At 52.3% G+C, this 4,977-nt stretch overlaps 2 long non-coding RNA genes across 9 annotated transcripts; both read right to left on the bottom strand.

The window, feature by feature from the left end:
* Positions 1-338: 338 nt before the first annotated feature.
* LOC125320847 lies at positions 339-1,026 on the bottom strand. Its single transcript, XR_007201312.1, has 3 exons — positions 985-1,026; positions 777-900; positions 339-666 (listed from the first exon to the last, which is right to left on the bottom strand). It is a non-coding gene; the product is annotated as an uncharacterized LOC125320847 (long non-coding RNA).
* A 725-nt stretch (positions 1,027-1,751) lies between these two features.
* Positions 1,752-4,598, bottom strand: LOC125320846. Of its 8 annotated transcripts, none has more exons than XR_007201311.1 (11): positions 4,559-4,598; positions 4,413-4,478; positions 4,186-4,307; positions 4,022-4,063; positions 3,804-3,927; positions 3,599-3,678; positions 3,237-3,521; positions 2,808-2,870; positions 2,689-2,730; positions 2,349-2,594; positions 1,752-2,196 (listed from the first exon to the last, which is right to left on the bottom strand). It is a non-coding gene; the product is annotated as an uncharacterized LOC125320846 (long non-coding RNA). The 8 variants fall into 8 exon arrangements; XR_007201310.1 differs by having other exon boundaries at positions 4,452-4,478; positions 4,559-4,597; XR_007201306.1 differs by having other exon boundaries at positions 4,413-4,592.
* Between the last annotated feature and the right edge of the window lie 379 nt (positions 4,599-4,977).

The raw sequence follows: 4,977 nt of genomic DNA, 5'->3' as shown, positions 1-4,977 counted from the left end.
CTTCAACTGAGGATGGGGTGCTTTTCACCCAGGCATGTGCAGTTTGCGGGAAATTCGAGTCACCCCCCTTGCTTTCTAGACACCGCTCACCCTTTTTGGGGTGTCGGGCTAGGTGCAGCTGGGGCGAAACGTCCTTCCCCTATTACAGACTACACACAACCTTGCAACCCCTTGTGTCTGTCAAATCCTGTCCGTGATGCCAGTTTAATGTCACAATCCGCTAATATAAGCGGGGGTCGTGATGGTTTGTTTATCGATCTCAGGGCGTAAAAGGACACGAGAGATTGCAGTTTTAATCAGAACAGTGCACCTTTATTAAGTGCCCACAACACAGTAACGCAATAGAAGAGAGAAAGAGAGAGAGAGAGAAGGAAACACAGAGAGGAAGAAAAAGAGGGGGGCAATAGCTACCAACAGATGAGACGAAGTCCACATGGTCTTCCGCCAATAGATTCGTCTTCTTTCCGTGGGGAGATCTCAGACGCGGTTATTTCAGAAAGTCCCTTTATGTCCTTTTCAGAAGTGAGGGGCAACTGGCCAAGAGGTTGGGAAACCTACAGCTGTTGTTATGGGGTTCGTTGCTTTGGGAAATGGGTACAGGACAGACGTACAAGACAGGTGTACAGGACAGGTCATTCCTTTCCCCTTCAGCGCAGTCCTTCCCACCTGGGAAGCATGAACGGCACAGTCCATTGCAACCTGCACTAATTTTCCTCAGGAATGCGTACCAGTTCCCAGTGGGCACACCCACAGGCAACACTTGGCAGACATCCCACCTCAGCCAGGCCAGGACTCCTGTGCTCAGTCTCTGTCCTCGGCAATGATCCTGAGGCAGATGAGGGATCTTTGGACTGTCTCTTACACCGTTTCCAAACTTGGCTCCACACCGGCTCATGGTACCTAAGACAACAAAACAGAAAACGTGACTATCGCCCTCCAGAAGATTAATCCCCAGGGCACCTCTACACTGCTGCCCCAGAGCACCTCAAATCATCCGACTCTGGAGGTGGCCTGGAGAAGACCTGCAAAGTGAAAAGGTACAAGCTTGGCACGCTGCCGCATACCGCCCGCCTATTAGTCGCCCCACCTTAATGCCAACTTGCCTGCTCGCCTCTGTTCCTTGGCACGCCTAGGGCGGCGGCAGCACCTGCAAAGAAACAAAGCAAAAAAACATGCAGAGAGACTGAAATCACAACCTCCCCACGCCGACTGAAGTATGCCACACCGATACCTTAAGCTTGCACCCACCTGGCCTCTGGCATTCTGGGCCGGGACATCTTGTGAGTGGACCGCTGAAAAGGAACAAACAACAATGGATGCTTAGAGCTGAACCAGATATTGATATTGGAGCAATACCAACTCCTTCTGTCCACCAGTCACCTTTTACATCACTCCATCAACCTTAAACATCAATATCCGGCTTTACTACCTAAAAATAAAGACAAAGAACAATGCTGTGACGTAGCCACCATTTACCCTTGCCCTACAAACACAAACGGTGACTGACCTTCCTGCGGGAACCCCCTCACCCGGTGTGGGGCGCTCTGCCACGGATTTAATCCATCGGCCTCTGAAAGATAGTGATGACAAAAGTCAAAGGGTTGCATGAGAACTTAACAGCTCCAGCCATCCTGTGTCAATCTAGGAATGCCACCTAGAGGCCAAACTACACTCTACACTACAAATTTCAAGTCCCCGAGCCTTGTCCTATTACACCTATATGCCAGACGGTGCAGCAGGGCAGAGCAGCTCCAGAGAAAACCCACACAGGCACCCGTGATACAGCAGATGACAAATGCGGGGAAGCAACGAGGAGAGAAAACTCTCGGTGAGAAGAATGACCGCAGGCACATCGAAGGGCTAAAGCAGAAGACACGAGACACCCAGTAGAGACAGAACACACAATAGACAAGCTGCACAACGTGCACTGGGACTGCTCTGCCTGGCACGCCTCAGCGCTGTGATCGAAAGGGAGACTTGCCCTTTAGGGGCCCTAAAGGGGCCCCTTCTTAGACATCCCCATCTCTGAAGCTGACTCAATATTCCCTCCCGGCGAGCCCCGACCCGACACCCCGCTTGCATCCCCTCAACTTATCTCTCGGACATCCAGGGATGCGAATCCTCCTCAGGTGCAAAAGAAGGCCGCTCACCGTCTGGGAAGCTCCTGCCGTCATCGGGCTGTTGTCTCTTAGTCGGCTACGATAAAAAAAACCAAACGTCAAGGCCTGAACTTAGCGGGACGTGGGCCACTACAATTCTTGTACTCACCATCTCCTAAGATGGCCAGGGTCCTCGGGCCGCACGCTTCGGCCGCGCTCCAAGGCTGACGCCACTGTGGCAGGCTATACCTGAGCTACGAGGAGACAGGCCATGTGGCATTGCTGAAACCCGAGTGGACCCTCGCTCCTCCCTCCCTCCCCGACTCGCCGCAACTCCTCGGCCGTTGCCGAAGGCTACCCGGACGGCACCGTCACGTGGAAAAGGTCAAGGCTTCATCGCAGAGCTTTGCGATACTTGCGGAGGGGTCACGAGGGCGGCGAGCCGGGTCCGTCGGCCGTTCTGCGAGGGGGTTCGGCGTAATGCAAGTGGACCGCCTAAAACGCACAAATGACAATGGATGCTAAGGGCTGCACCAGAACTTGGCACCCAAGCAAGAACAACTTTTTCTTTTCAGCGGCCACTGCTTACCTCGCTCACTTGACATTGACTGCTGAGATCCGGCTTTACCTCCTAAAAATGAGGACAGAACAACAGTGGAACAGAGCCACCGCGTTACACTTGCCCTGCAAACACAAACGGCAACTCACCTTCCTGTGGGAACCCCCTCACCTAGTATGGAGCGCTCCACCACAGATAGAATCGATCTGCGTCTGAAAGACAGTGATGACAAAAGTCAAAGCGCTGCATGAGAACTTAAAGGCTACAGGCACCTCGTGTCAATCTAGGAATACCATCTAGATGGCAACTACAGCCTACACAACAAATTTCAAGTCCCCGGGCTTTGCCCTATCGCACCTATAATGCCAGACTATGCAGCAGGGCAGAGCAGCTCCGGGCCAAACCCACGCTGGCCCCTGTGACACGGGACGTGACCAACAAGGGGGTGCAACACGGAGAGAAAACTCCCAGTGAGAAGAAAGGCCGCCAGTCACCTCTAAGGGCTAAGGAAAAAGACACACGATGCGAGAAGCCCAAAAGACGCAGAACACACGATAGACGAGTGACACGACACGCACCGGGACTGTTCTGTCCTACGTGCCTCAGCATTGTGATCAAAAGTGAGACTTTCCCATCGTGTGGCCTAAAGGGGCCATTTCTTGGACATCCCCGTCTCCAGAGCTAATTCAAAAATCCTTCCGACGAGTCCTGACCCGGCACATCGCTCTCATCCCCTCTGTGAGGCGTAGCCCTCCACTTATCTCTCGGAGGTCCGGGAATGCGAATCCAGGTCAGGTGTGAAAGAAGGCCGCCTCGCCATCTGGGAAGTTCCTGCCGTCACCGGGCTGTTGTCTCTTAGTTGGCTACAAGAAAGAAAACCAAACGTCAAGCCGTGAACTTAGTGGCACACTGGCCAAAACCCAACAATTCTTGTACTCACCATCTCCTAAAATGGCCAGGGCCCTCGGGCCACATGCTCCGGCCGCACTCCCAGTCTGACGCCGCCGTCACAGGGCATACCTGAGATAAGAGGAGACAAGGCCACGTGGCATGGCTGAAACTTGAGGGGACCCTCACCCCTCCTCCCCCCCTCCCCCAACTTGCCACAAATCCTCAGCCATTGCCAAATTCAACGTGGAGGGCACCTTCAAATGGAAAAGGTCAAGGCTCCGTCACAGAGTCCCGTGATACTTCCAACAGGCTCACGATGGCGGCGAGCCGGGTCCATCAGCCGGTGGCAAGGCGATTCAGCATAAAAAAGTGGACCACCTTAAACATACAAACAACAACGGATGCTTAGAGCTGCACCAGAACGTGGCAACCATGCAATAACAACTGGTTCTGTCCACCGGTCACTGCTCACCTCACTCATTTGACATTGATTGGTGATACCTGGCTTTACTTCCTAAAAATTAAGACAAAGAACAATCTGGTGACATAGCCACTGTTTACACCTCCCCTGAAAAGCTGAATGACAATGGACCTTCCCGGGGGAGACAGGGCAAAACAAAACGGAAAGGCATGTACCGACATAGGGTCCGAAAGCATGGCATTGCCGGATTAGTTTCCATCTGAAACCGCTTGACCGTGACCTCTTTCCGCAAGGGCCTCTGTCATATTGGACCAGCGGTTGGAATGCTTCAGACCACCTGTAAAACACAAAAAAACAAAGGATGTTTATAGTTTTATTACTAACACATTAAAACTCCGGTAACATCCAGCTCTGTGCTGGAATCAATACTCATCTCAGTCACCAATACTCATCTGGCTCATGGTGCCCCCGGTACCAGTACCTGGCCGTACCAAGCGCTTCGCATCTTCTAATGAAACAAAGAGCCAAACAACGGGGTAAGCATTGAAGAAAGTCAGGCTGGAGCTTGGGCTTCAGGTGCCAACCCACCTCATTGCTGTGCTCCTCTGGCCTCCTCCATTTGTGTCTGTCTGGTTTACATCCTATCCCTCTGCAAAAAAAATTATTTGTCAAAGTCACTCAGGCACACAGGGAAAGCTTCGCCTTCCCCAAGTTCTCATTTCTCAAAGCAAACCATCTAGGAGCCGCAAACAGCATGCATTAAAACAAATGACTAGAAAACTGCGAGACACTGCAGTACTTCTCCCATGCCTCCACCGAACCTTGCATGAACTGGCTGCGGTTGCTCCATCCGAGGTGTGGCTCAGGTGGCTAAACAAAGCAAAAAGTTCCCCGTAAAGTCTTCTTTCTACTCCACCTACCCCCCCAGTCTACTCCACAGGGCAGAGCAGTTTCAGGCTAAACACAAACTACACATTATACTACAAACAGTGTGACACTAGGATGAT

The sequence above is a fragment of the Corvus hawaiiensis genome, unplaced genomic scaffold (assembly GCF_020740725.1).
Source record: "Corvus hawaiiensis isolate bCorHaw1 unplaced genomic scaffold, bCorHaw1.pri.cur scaffold_109_ctg1, whole genome shotgun sequence".
In the NCBI taxonomy this organism is placed as follows: Eukaryota; Metazoa; Chordata; class Aves; order Passeriformes; family Corvidae; genus Corvus; species Corvus hawaiiensis.
This window is presented reverse-complemented; position numbering and strand designations above follow the sequence as displayed.